The 14,370-nt window shown below is 44.6% G+C and overlaps 1 long non-coding RNA gene across 1 annotated transcript in view; it reads left to right on the forward strand.

Annotated features, from left to right (window-relative positions):
- The window catches only part of LOC118169416, a 7,634-nt gene extending 3,414 nt beyond the window's left edge, over positions 1 to 4,220 (forward strand). The window contains exons 3-4 of the long non-coding RNA XR_004752086.1: positions 3,266 to 3,436; positions 3,777 to 4,220. This is a non-coding gene — a long non-coding RNA (uncharacterized LOC118169416). The remainder of the gene's footprint in view (positions 1 to 3,265; positions 3,437 to 3,776) is intronic.
- The last annotated feature ends 10,150 nt before the right edge of the window (positions 4,221 to 14,370 follow it).

The raw sequence follows: 14,370 nt of genomic DNA on the forward strand, positions 1-14,370 counted from the left end.
AATGAGTGTTAAGGCAAATGATTTTCACCGGGTTTGATTACCAGTTCCAGCTCTGCGCATCTTCACGTTCAATAACATCCAGTGCCTCTGAACACATGGCAACTTTATCTGGGAACATTTTTTCTAAGCAAAATACTCCTGGGATTTACTCAGGGCCTGATCCAAAGTCTCCTGCAATGGCTGCGTGCCGTTCAGTGGGAGCAGCCCAGCCTGGCCACTCTCTGTTGGCTGCAGTGGTTCCCCGCTCGGGCAATCCCTTCCTGTGCTCGCTTTGGGACATTGATCATAATCCCCAAATCGTTGTTTCAAGGCAGATAAACACAGGTTACAGAACTGCAGAGATTATGAATGGCTCTGATTGATTTACACGTGGAATGTTGGCAAAGCCGGGATCCCACAGTGATGGGAGCGGCAATGCCACCCAGCATAGAATTACCGGCCCCGTAAGGGGTCAGAGGTGCCCACTGGTTGTGCTCAGAACTGGCTATCTTTCAATATTTTGGGGTCTTTAGACTTAGCTGTGTGTTAAATCAGGTCTGGGCAGAGAAGGCAAGGCAGATCCCTCCCTGGCACTGACCTGAGACGATGGGGACGATGCACAGGATGGGGTCAGAAGAAAAAGGTGCAATGGGTGTAGTGTCAGAAACACAGAAATGTGGCATGCAGGTGCAGTGGACCATGTTTTTATTTAATACCTGTAAAGCACACAATTATTTAAAGCATAAAAGTCCCATTACCGAATGGCACAATATATTTGTAACTATAGGTGTTAAATCAAACCAAGGTGTATGATATTCCAAACGGCTGTGTTAAAACAGTTGTCTACTTATTAAACCTCTGATTAAAGGCACGCAAACCAAGTGGCTAACATTTGCCACTGAAGATGATATATTCTGATTTTTGAATTTTTAATGTATTAGAGTACAAGCCATTTTTATTAGAAAAGAAAAGAAATGACCCAAATTTTTCCCAGCAGCTTTACCTGTAATGACAGTGGTGCCTCTGCGGGTCACCACAGATTTCACTGTGCTGTGTTAACCCCTCACCGCAGTCTGGCAGACAGTTGTTGAGTTTTTACAGTCCTTCACAGCATCTCTTGGGATTAAAACGCACTGGTCTCAAACAACTCAGACAAGCTGAAACCGATGCCTCGTGACTTTTTGTCTGGTTTGCATATGATGTTGGCGTAACTATTTTCCTGCTATACCATACCCCCGAATAGGAATAAGTGCACTTACTTGGCTCAATCAGCCATCTGTGACTCCATCAGCCACAGTGGAAACTAATGGTAATTGCCAATTGTTAACCAGACAATAGCAGATGCTAACTTTAATATCCAGCAGTGCTCTTCCGAGCATCTTTTATGTAGACATGGCCTCACTTTAATACGTGTTTTCTCTCCCCAAAATAAGGCAACTTAGTGAAGGCTGATTAGCCAAGGGAGCTATGTGACTTGAAGCAACGAACTTTGAGGAATGGCAGTGGATGTTCTGTTTCTGGGCCATAATGTGCATAATAGAAAAATTTAGAAGATTTGGTTTAAATTTCTTCTTTGAAATTTATTTTTTTTTCCTGTTAAATTTCACAAAGAGCCATGCACTAGATGCTGACACGAGAGTAATGCCTTTCCTGGCAATGCGCTTGCCTTCTATTAGATAATCAATTAGTCTCAGAACATTAAAAAGCAAAATGCTGCAACAGGATTTTCCACCAAATTCAAAAATATTTGCTAAAGGATTTCATCGCTCGGGTTTATTTCCGTCTAAGTGCACCGGCCGCGGCCATACAACATAACGCCGTTGTTTTGGCACCGAGACAGCTTTGCAGCCCAGGCCCCGGAGGACATCTGGAGTCTTCTGGGTCACAGTGGTTCCTTTTCGCAGAAATTTGCTTGCCTCAAATAATGAATGAGCCCATTTTCACTTTGACTGTGGCCTGCAGTCTACAAGAGACATTAGGAGCAATTTGTAGTCAACGTGCAGGTCTGTTCCATCTAAAATATTATCAATGAGCTTGTCAACCCGAGCCTTAACCTTCTTTGTTATTTTCATCTGCTCCTCTCTCAGATGTCTCTCCTCGTACCCATAACCTCTGAAGACTAGCAACAGGATGTCATACACCTGTTTTGCTCAAGGCTGGGACTTGGAGCCCTGCGCGATATTGTGTAGGCATTGGCTCGCTTGCTGCTTTGCTCAACGTATATGTCAGAATGTCAGATGATAGTTGTTGTATCTGCAGCTGTTGCATGAGCAGAGTGCCAGGGGCACAACTTTCCTGCAGTGAGCTTTAATTTGCTCTCCCCTCCCCGAAGAGCTCCCGCGCTTCACCTTGCTGCTGCCGCTGCAGCTGGAGCAGCGCAGCCCGCGTGCGGCGGGGCTCGCCCGCAGCCGGGACGCTGCCCGCGAGCACGTGGGGCACGGGCTGGGGTGCTGCAGGCTGCTCTCGCAGCCTTGCTCAATGAGGCATTTTAGTAATTGTTTGCGGGAAGGTATTGTAAACGCTGAGGGATTTATATTCGTGCGAGTCAATCTGCAGTATATTTGGATGCTGTTCCAGGAGAGCTACTTGTAGCCTAAATAAGCCATAACCTGCCAAGATATTCATGGGAGATCTGACTAGGTTTTTGACTGCTCTCAGAATTAGGTTGACAATCAAAACAGATGTAGAATGAGACTGCAACTGGATTGCCAAAGGCAAAAAACTCCTGTCAAATTCTTTAAAGGAGGAATCTGATAAACCACTGCAATACACGGGAATAGTGGACATTAGTAACTAGACAAGGACACATATGTCCACCTTCAGATTTGTTCGGGACTGCGGATTTGTTTTACAAATTAGGTAGCAAGGGCATTGGCAATAATGCTTTAAAATACACAGTCAGGGCAACTTTAAAAAGACAGCATTGCTGCATGAATATTACAAGACGTTTCTCAGGTTTTGTTTTTGTTTTTAAATACGTGCTCTTGCAGAACTGCTGCATTTCGACGTGACATATTGGGATGGCACACATCATCTGTAATTTAAAATAAGAAGCAATAGGGAGTTTGATTTAAAAGTAAAGCAGTTCTCTATTACTGGAAATTGCTTTGGTTGTATCTATTATTTAAGAAGACATGAGGCATTTTGTCTTTCACTTGAAATTTTAACTAAATCAAGGCTAAATATGTAAAATGGGGCTTCATCTTTCATAAGGAGGACAGGTGCAGTGGCCTAACGTACATCTGTATCTTGTCTAAGAGTTGCAACTCATAATTCTTGCATCTAGGTCTTCATAGCAGACAGAAAAGGAGGGGTTTTGTGGGATGAGGCACGAGCGTGAAAGACACTGGTGGGAGAAAAAACTGACAACTGGATTACAGCTGCCTGCTGGGCAAATTGCTGGCTGAAAGGACATCGCTGGATATACAGATGCATCAGCATCTACACGCGCTGTATGGTAGGTCTTCATGGTGTTTCAGGTTAAATCTGACTGACAAATATTTAATGAAACCTTCACTTGGGGAAAATGCTGATTCATTCAAAAGGGAACGGCGCACGGGAAAGGGTTGGTTTCAATGAGCATCCTAATTTGAAAAATCTTAGGAGAGAAAGTCATAATAGTTTTTACTAATACATACTTTTTACTAATTGAAGAAAAGCTTCTTGAAATGACTTTTGCTTTTATAATATTTGTAGTTTTTTTTTTTTTTTTCTCCAAAAATAGATAGGCTCTTCAGAATTACAGAGCTTGAATAATATTTTAACCTGTTTATTTTTAAAAGATTTTTGCTTTCCAGAAGGCTGCTCGCCTTATCTTCCATCTCAAACAGCTGCAAAGGGGGCAGAATGGCAAAAGAAACATCCTGCAACGCCCCCTAACACACCCCCTAAATACTTCCACCTTCCCAAACCCTTCCCAACAGAAGACACAAATATTCAAAACACAACCTGGATGGTGCTGGCCGGCCCTGCGGTGCCAGAAGCGGGTTTCGGCAGGGGCTGTGCTCGGGCAGGAAAGCACCGTGGTGGTGCCTGGAAGCCGCGGAGCTGCTGGCTGCTGGTGGCTGCCTGCGAGTTGGCTTGGGGGTCACTTGGCACGCGTGGCCCATGGCACCGAATTCAACAGCGCCGCGCAGTTGAGCGTTGGAGGACCTGGTCCCTGCTGGCAAAATCGCTCTCCCCGCTCCGTTGATGAAGATGGATTGGTCCGAGTGGAACGTCGGGTCTTTGAGCCCAAAATAAGCTGGCACCCATGCCAAGGGTTCCTCTGGTGGGGCAGGACATGCTCTGACCCCGTAGGGACCTCAGAGCACCTCTGGGCATGCAGAGCACAGAAGCCCCCAGAACAAAACAGCCGTGATGCTTTTTTTGGCTTGACTCCCCTTGCTCTTCTTTCTGGGAGGACGCCCTCCAACATTAATACTTCTCTAATCTTTTTAATTAAAATTAAATCTATTTTGATACCTTTCCATCAGACCCAACACTGTAATCCTGAGCAAAGGACAGATTCCCTTCGCTGCAATGCAAGGAAATGCCATTTCTTGCACTGTATTTCCAGGCAAGTTAGGCAGTGTTTATTTTTTTTATTATTATTTTTTTTTAATCACTCAGAATTCAATGCTTTCATATCCTGGTTAGATCTTGATAGGAAAATATAAAAACACATCAAGAGAGTGGTTCAGTTACAAATGGAGTGCAAAAATTATTTTGGAGAAAGCCCATTTGTGTGTGATTTCTAGCCTAATTCTGCAAACCCTGGTGGTTTGGAGAGTTTAGCATCCAGAGGTTTTGGTTACTTGCCCAAACTAACCCTAAAATGCAAACCTTTGGAAGCTTGCCTTTCAGTTCAGCGTGCGATATAAATAGCTCTGCTAGGAGCAAAACAAAGGAGGTATTGCATCGAGCAGCCAAGAGAGACTACATGAAGCACTTGATCAGGCCGCGTGTTGGTCCTCTGCCGTAGCAACGCTGCGGTTGGAGGCACGCCGCTGCTGCCGCGCGCTCTGAATGCTGCCGTGCCTGGGTGGCGCAGGGCCGTGAAGCTCCAGCACCTTTATTCTCACCAGGTATCCGTGCGGCGAGGACCGCTGACCCCTGGAAATCCAATTTAGAAAATACTCAGCGGAGTCCTTCTCGTGGTGGTGTTGGTGGCTTCGCTCCAGCCGCAGGTGGTGGATTATCGATCGCCTTGTCCGGCCTTTTGAGGAGCAGACAGGGCGTGTTCAGAGCTCCCTCACCTCCACACCCTGCTTCAGGTGCAGTGAGGTTTGCTAAGCCACATTTCACAGCGCTGCTTTTTTCTTAGATTAGTTCCCGGGATTGCCCGAATTGCTAAATGTATCTATCCAGACACATATTCAGTCCCGAACAGGTTAACAGCCTGGAACAAATCGGCTGCCTGATGAATTAAAAGAATACGGTCTTGCTACGGCACCCTTAGCACCTGCCGCTGTAACTTGGGCTACTTTGTTCTTCTGAAAGTCAGATCTTTGCATGAGGAAGCAATTCTAGGGATGGAGGCTGAAACAAGGCAGAAACACCAGTTTTTGATTGAAAGGCAGAACTTCCAAGGAAGCCAAGCAAAATCTCATAACCCCAGGGAAACCCTAGAGCCTCCTCGCAGCTCAGCTGACATCCAGGTATTTATGGGCCATGTAAGAAGAATCAGGCCACCATCCCTTTTCCCATATTCCTCCTCTTTTTTTTTTTTTTTTTTTTTTTTTCCTCGTGTGCCTCCTCTGACCCCTGCTCTTTGCGTTTGGCAGAGCTGGGCCGCCAGAGCACGAAACCCCATAGCCTGCAGGAGGCTGGGGCACGGTGCCTCGCCTGGCCTCCGGCTGCTGGGCGTCCTCAGCTCCTGTTTTTCTTCCTCCTGCAGAGATGGGGCTGTCTCGTGCCGCCCAGAGCCAAGGACTGGGCTGCTAACAGAGAGCGCTGATGGATGGCAGAAGGGCTTTTCCATAACTCTCTATTACTAATCAATGAGCGTGTTTGACATCCCAGCAGCGCAGCGTTTCGGAGCAGCTGTCAATAGAGCTTTCCTGTGACAAAGGGAGATGGGAAACTGTAATACGGGCATTACATCACGGGCGGTGGTGGGTTATCGATGTCATCGTTGCTGTCACTCACCTGATATATACAGCCCGCAGTGACTTACCTCTAATCTACGGGGGCATGGGTTTGAAAATAAACATCACTAACTTTAAAATCACGGTACAATTGAGATGATGCGAACTCAGAGGGGTGACGAATCTGGGATTTTCTCTTGCCTATTTCTATATTTCACTCCTGTAAAGGGTGCGTGTGGTCACTTGTCTTTGCCGTTGAGATCTATTAGAAACTCAGACTGCCACGAGAGTCTGAGTAACTCGTGCGTTGCTCTCTGTCATATGGATGAATGTATGTTTTGTGTGCATAAAAAAGGTCTGTAATTTTATGTTGTCTGTTTACTTCCTTGACTTTCTTATACCTGATTGCGTCAAGCTTAAGTACAACGCAGAGCATCTTTCAGGGGATAATTCTGCCTTGCAATCCTTTATTCCATGCATGTGCGTCGCTTGATCTGAAAACTGAGAGCCGGAGCTGCGGACGGCGTCCCTTGCCTTTCCTTCGAGGCTGGCTCCTGGAGGTCTGGCTTCCAGTTAGCAGCGGAGGCGAGCAGCAGCACCTGTGTCCCCGCGCCAGACAGCTGGCACGCTCTCTGCGTGCCACCGCGCGCCATCTGTGCCGCGCGCCACGTGCCAGTTACGTGACCGGGGAAGTCGGGAGGAAGAAAGCAAGTTCGTACCGTGGCAGAGGTGGGGCTGGGTTTGTGTGCTGCAGCCTGCGCTAGGCTCCAGCCTTTCCTTTCTCTCCCCGCTCTCTTGCTGCTGGTCATGCAAAGATGGTGAAATCACGGCAGCCGTTCTGGGCGAATTTAAGCTGAAAATGTGCAGGGGCACCAAGCACAGAGGGGATTTTGTTTCTATAGGGGCTGTAAGGAATTTTTTGGGGGGGGATTGAAAGCAGGAGGTATTCTGCAGTACATAAGGAGATTATTTTTCCAATAGAAACTGTACTCCGCTGAAGAAAGAGACTATTCACAAATAAAACGTTCCCTTACATTGTGTGGAAGAAAGAGCTCACCCATGAAAGAAGGGGACCCCCCATCCCCAGCGATGCCACAAGCCGGCAGCCTCCCAGGTCACAGCCATTTGTGTCTTCTGCTCAGAGCCAGAGTCCTGGGAGCACCTCATTGTGCCAAAGAGGAGCCCAGATGTGGCCCAAAGCAGTCATTTCTCACGGGGTGCTGCTATTCCTGCAAGAACAGACTTTACTGATGGGGAGGAGACACCACCGAGCCCTTGGTCTCCTCCGTGGGCACGCACTGTGCCCCGAGATGAGCAGGGGGAGAGGGTCTCTGGCACAGTCCAAAGGTGGCAAAAAAGAACTTTTTTCTCCACTCTTTTCCGTGCCTTTCATTCAGATACAGTGGGCTGGGGCTGGGGGGCACCAGAAGGACGTTTTGAAGCTGTTCCCGGGCCTGTGTGGTGAATGCTATTGCTGTCAGTCCCCACGGGGACGAAGGGAAACGAGCTCCAAACAAATGCTTCCTCGTAGGTGCAATGCACATAAGTGCATTTTTGGATCACAGTCCAAAGTCTGCATCCTTTGTGAGACGGCGAATGTGCCAGGAGGACTTGCCTTTTCTCAGTCCGGCACCTCTCCGTCGAGCACAGGCAGAGTTGGGAGCGCTGCACATCAAGGAAAGGGGAATTAATGAATGAGAAAACCTTGACATTTACACAATTTAGGCATGTTACTTTTATTTAAGTTTTGCGTGTGTGTGTGGAAAGGGTGCAGAACCCTTAGTGAATAGACCTGTTAATGCCTCTTGCTTTCTGTGTTTATATGTGCCAGTTCTAATAATTGTCACGTCGACCTAAGTGAGAAACATCCAGACATGTTTATGGAGGAAGCCGTAGGGCTTTAGTTCAAGTGACTTCTGTTTCTCCTGGGTGGGGAAGAGGGGAGGGCGATAAACAACAGAAGTTTGTTGGTTTCTCAGCACCAGGATTTATCACGTGTAAATATGTAGGACTTGGGAAGCCATTAATTATACATAAAGTCAATAAGCTGTCTTAATAGAACTTAAAGGGACAAAAGCGATGACATTTAAGAAATAAGCCTCCCCGTACTGCAGGTCCATGACCATCACGGAAAGGAAAAAGGTAGGAAACATGCTCTGGGCATGCAGGAATCGCCATTGCCATTTTCTGATTTCATTAGAGAAAACAGCTTTCCGTGTAGTTATATCAGGAGAGGGAGAACTTCTGGATCACAGAGGTCAGGTCTGTGTCTGGGATAACCTGCATTGCAACATAGCAGCAGAGAGAGGAATTCTGGGGAAAAAAAAGTGTGAGAATTTGCTTTGAGATATCAGCCAGTTTTAAAAAATATTTAAAAGTTTGTGTTGTATCTGCAGTTTCATTTCGCCCCCAAGTAACTCAAGCAGAAACAGAGTGGATCATTAGGAAAATAAGAATGCTAGTAGTAATAATAATAGTAATAATGGTAATAATTCCACTGCACTGCTGCTGATTTCCAGAGACTGCAATCCAAACAAATCTGGCAATGTATTAGTCAACTAGAATTTTGTTTTAGTAAAATTTATTAAAAAAAATGCATATCCATGAAAATCCAAGCTTTAAAAGAAGTTTTAGTGCCCGGTTTAGAAATTTATTCTAATGTGACAATCTCATGCAAGTCAGGAAGGTCTGCTATGAAACCATAATTATTTTATGCTGGTACAGCACAGTTTATCCCCTTTACTTTGTACCTTATTTTTCTCGTGGAAGATCAAGAATCAATTCTTGGCCATTATTCTTGACAGAAGCCGTTTGAAACGAGCCAGACTTGCGAGGGAAGCAAGGCCCACACATGAATAAAGGATGCCAGGTTCTGGCCATTTTTTCAACTGCCTAATTGAGGAAATATATTTTTTTTTTTGCTCTTTGTTTGGAGGGGTGGGTTGGTTTGTTTGCTTGTTTCCTCGGGAGCGGGGGTTTTTGTCAGTTCTTGCCCTTGTTCCAGTTTGCAGGAGCAGGCGTTTGGGTTGTTAGCAAGTGACATGCCCAGGAATATAAAAGAGCACTACATCTTTGGAGCTGTTTTGTGGTATTCCCCAGCACACTTGTTTGTTACAATTTGAAAGAAGCTATTGAACTGAAAGGAGGGACAAACAATCTACAGGCGGACAAAGCCAGCGAGAGCTAGGAGCGTCCAAATTTCCATGAAACACTCTTGTTTCAATTCATATTTAAATGGGCTCCAAGCAGCTGGACAACCTTTCTGCGGCCGGCCACAGCTGATATTTTCAGCCAATGAGAAATCAAATGCAGTTTGCTGACAGCACATGAAAAATGTGTATTTTAGTCTTTTCAGTGTAAGAGAATAAACACTAAACTAGCCGAGCATGTCAAGATGCTGAGGAGAGTTTAAGCACAATGGAGCAGATTCTCAGCGCTGTGAATTGGCGCAATCTCTTTGAAGGCATTCAGATGATGCTGGGTTCTTACAACAGTCAAAGACCAAGCCAAATGCAGGGAGCTTCTGCAACTAACTTTGACACTTTTTATGGTTTTTAATTTAATGTTTCTTTGATTTATGATCAAAGAAATGACCATATGATCAAAGAGAAATGATCGTTTAATGATTCTTTGAGGGAAATGATTATTTCTTACAAATGTGCCTAGGCAACAATAACTGCTTAATTTTGAAGGGGCAAATCATACAGTCCTGAGTAAATTAAGATAGCTGTGGTAGACCTAAAGAAAGAGAAAGACAAGGTCAAAACTGCCTTTTGCATAACTTGTCCTGCTCTCAGGCAACGTCAGTCACTAGACAATTCTTGAGTTAAGGGAAATAACCCCAGTTCTCTCCTTCTTGCACACTGGCCATAGGGGCCTTGCGGGTGCTTTTGCAGTCCCCTTTCCCCACTCCTCACTCTGCTTGAGGTGCCAGGGCTCTGCACCTCCTTTGTCCCAGGGTTTGCCCTTCCAGGGGCTGTGCTGACAGCTTTGAGGACATTTGGTTCGGAACCGCCTGGCACAGAGCAGCCCTCCTGCAGAGAAATGGCTTTCTCAGGCTCCAAAAGAAGTTTTCTATAGTACAAATAGTCGCTGGCTATAATTTATCAAGTGGTGCTTCTTCAGGTTTACTGTGAATTCTTCTTATTATTTGCTTTGAATATGGCTTAACGTGCTAGTTGATTTATGGCCACACCGTATTCTCCTTGAGAATCTGCACAGTAGCCATACGTGTAAAGAAAAACAGCAATTACCAAGAACTTTTTAAAACAACTTCTTACAGGAGCTGTCTCTGATTAAAGATGCATTTTTGTTTCATGACCTTCTTCATTCATTGCCATGTTTTTTCAGGCATGTATGTGATATTGGCTATAGAAAGCAAGCAAGACTTTTTTTTCCTTCCCCCCAACTAGGTCTTCTCTAAACCTTCTCTCCCCCATTTGAGTTTGTTTTCAAGTCATATTTGCAGAAGCACGTGCATTTATTGGGCAGGAGATTGGCACTTCCCTCTGCTTTCTGCTCAGCCTGGAGGATGATGTCTGTGGTGGCAGAAAGAGCAGCTGGATGCTGATAGTTCCCATGGCACTAGAAATAGCAAAAGAAGAATCAAGTATTGGAAATGCTTCACTTGCAGCAGTTTCACACCCCTGTACCAGGACCATGTACAAAGCAGAGGCTCTTCTGGCTTTTGTTTTGTCACTGTGGAAGGCAGGACAAGGTGCTCAAGCTTCCAGCTCAGTTCCCATGATCCCTGCAGCCATCACCTGCCTGAGGCTCTGCAATAAAGACAAGGAAAGTGGATGCACTGGGCCCTACAAATGACTCAGAAATGCATTTTTTCCTTACCTAGGACAAATCAGATGGAGAAATCAGCCCATTTCATTGTCCAAGATGTTTAAGTGTTTATACGTAACTTCTGTATTCACTGTTTTCACTGAAAAAGCTCTGCTACAGACTCTTAATTATCAGCCCATAAAACATTTCCATGTATGATTATCATTCACTCTAAATCTTCTCACTTTCTATTGACAAATGATATCTTGTTGACTTCCCTTCTACTAATTATGATACTAAAAGTCTTGAGAGTTATTCAAGTAATGACTAAGAAAGTAGAATTTCCTCTGCTAATTTTGAAGTTCAGCTGTCACATCTATAAATCTGTGGTGGGCAAAACAGTCCAAAGTAACTGTTCTTCAATTTATTGCTTGAAGATAAAATTAGATAAATGAGCTGTTGCCTTCTGCATACATAAAAAGGTGTTTACAGAACTGAGTCGACACTGCTGATGGTTTTTGGCTGGTGATAATGATCATCAGAAAATATCCATTTCTCGATGGATCACAACCCCAAATCCCTTTCTTTGGGAATGCGAGCTTCGGGAGAAATCTGAGTAGCTGTTTCACTGGATAATGGCTATTTCTCCAGCAGGAGCACAACTTGTGGGCCACGCATGCTCTGGGCAGTGAGGTTAGCACCTACTCGTGGAAGTGATGGCAGCACGCAGTGGGCAGAACAGATCTGCGGAGAAAAAGGCAAAAACTCAGCCTGTGCCTCACAATGCAGAATTTGGCTCCCCCAGCTGCAGCAGTAGTTAAATGGACCCTGGTGCCTACAGCTGTTTGCTGTTGCTAATATTTAATCTTGATTTTCTTTGGAGAGTGAAGTAGAACTGAAGTGGCAAGTTGTCTCTGCCGACTGCTGATGAGGTTACAATTCGGTATCTCGAGTTTAAAGTTTTACTAATAACCAGTTCTGTAGCCAGAAACATATCTGTAGAGAAAAATAAATTTAACTTAATTTAACTCCTTTTTTTTTTTTTTTTTTTTTTTTTTTTTTGATAGGCAAATGATGAACAAATGTCTGAGCAAGACGGTAAACTTGCTTAGAATTTTATATTTGAATGCATCATAGTTTCATATTGAGGAAATACAGCATTTACTGTCTTTCCAACATAAGCTATTGCAGGATGGAAATAATGTCACTGAAATTGGCACAATTCATTGCACAAAGCCACTATAAATACTGCATTGGCTTCCAAGGGTTGTCCTTAGAAGATGCATTTGTTAAATTTTGAACATCACCAAAAACTCAGCTTTAGACTGGGGCTCATCTAAATGTGTGCTGGGAGCAACCATCAGTACCAGAGGAACTTGTCAGTGATTAACTTGACGCTGTTATCCAGCTACATTACTTCCCAGTAACATAAATTAGTGTGGTTTCACTGGTGTCACCAATGCTAAGACAATTTACACCGCCTGAAGATCTGACCTGTGGAAAAATCTCTGCTAAGCCTTGGACTTCAATGAGCTTTTAAAAGAGACAGTTGATGTGGGCATCTGAATTTTTACAGTGGAAAAAAATCTGGGGAAGTAATACAGCATCAAGCAAATTTCTGTTCTTATGTTTTGCTCTGTCTCTAACCTTACTTAGATGCCCTTGCAACTGCATCTCGGCCGCGTCTGACAGGACAATAACTCACGCCGGGTGACCTTGTCCAAACAGGTGGCCATAACTTCAAGGAACTGTACTTTTTCCATAATGGATGTTTGATTCAAATCTTGCAAAGAAGCCTTCTGAGGACACACTGGTGAAGTGCTCACTTAGCAGTGGGAACGCTCCATACTGAATCCAGCAGGGATAAGTAATTTGATAGATGAGTTCACCTAAACAATACTAACGTGTTGTTTATCTTCCTAGCCATCAGGTTAAGAGCTGTTGTGCATAACTTTCTTAACCTTAACCTCATCCGTTCATCTCCTGGGACTTCAGACCAGTGCAAGGGATAAAGGAAAATCAATGCTGAGTTTGGTTCTGGTAAATGTTTATGTCTGTATGCAAAGAAAGAAGGGGGGAGAGCTTGAAACTATCCCTTCCCAACGAAAGCTTTTAATTAAATGAGGTCTTAGAAATGTGGAGTGTGATCTTTGCTGTGTTTTGATTTCACTGAAGATTATGACTAGACTTGCCAAAACCAACTGCAAAGCCTTACATTTGTAAACTTCGCGCACAACACTCGCGAATTCGATACATCCCAAAGAAAGAGCCCGAGCGCTGCTGTTTACATTCCTGAAGTCTTTACAAACAAGGAGAACAATATCTGCTCTTTACAGATTACTGTGGTCAGGTTCCTGTGTACAGCACGGAGTGACCTTTCCAAGTTGAGCAATCTATATATACTCAACCCCGAGTGTTGTAAAAAGCTCAGGTGTATCAGCTTACCGTGAGTTAATATGAGATACAAGGAGAATGATTTTTACAGTATCCAGCTGCTGAATATCAAATGATTGAATTTTCCACTATAAATGAGGACCTTTCTCTTATGTAAATAGATTCTTCATACTGCTGGGAAGCAGAATATGATACACAATCCAGCTTAACGTCATGCCATCTCTTCTATAAACCCACACTATCTGTGGTGTGTCCCTTGCCTCACCAAAGGTGTCTTCATACTGGTGAAGGGGAGCTGGCAGGTATAGCACCTCCTGCTCCGTGTTCCCCCCTGCCCAGGTGGTAACGTGAGAAATGGTAAAGCACAACCAACCATCCCGTTTGCTCTCCACAGGGCTCGGAAATGTGAGTCTCATGGGCCCCGGTGAGGATGGAGGGGATGGCCTGGCAGATGTACAGCGCCCAGCGGGGGCTGCTCGAGAGTGAGAAGTGCAGGAGAGAGCTGCTGGTGGTTTGGGTTCCCTGGAGACCTTTGGCCACGTACTGGAAAGTTTCCACCTTTTGCATTTGCAGAAAGTGGCCTCATTGGCTTGTTCACGGGATAACACATGGTCTTCTCAAGATGCAGAACAGTGTCTGCTTCCCCTGTAATAGGTTCTGTACCGAAGGCTGTGTTGGGGGTCTTTTAAACAAATAAGAATCTAATCCTCATTTTCTCAGGCCACAGTGTATTAGGCTTTTTCCCTCCGTTCTTGCAAGACACCTGAAAGAGAGGGGTTTTGCTGTGTAAGCTTCATTTTAGTGTATCCATGAGTCTTCTGGAAATAAAACTCTGAGCAGTGTCAAGGCTGGGGAAGTTCATAAACGCATCCTATCTGTGCAGCTAGGCTCAGACTTTATTTTCTGATAAAATAAATATGGAAACAAATATGGAAAGTGTACAATCCAGATTCTACTACAGTATTCATATATGCAGATATAACAGAAAAAATAATTAGCGTCTCAGGCTGTCGGTGAGGGTTATTCAGCTTCTAAAACCCTGAGTGTTAGTGGTTAAGGGAGAGCGAGATAATGATAGAAACATCCTGTGAGATTGTAACCCAAGCGTTTCGGTGGTTGAACTTGAGGAAAGGGCACATATTATCAGCCTTACTCC

This window comes from Oxyura jamaicensis, chromosome 6 (genome assembly GCF_011077185.1).
Source record: "Oxyura jamaicensis isolate SHBP4307 breed ruddy duck chromosome 6, BPBGC_Ojam_1.0, whole genome shotgun sequence".
NCBI lineage: Eukaryota > Metazoa > Chordata > Aves > Anseriformes > Anatidae > Oxyura > Oxyura jamaicensis.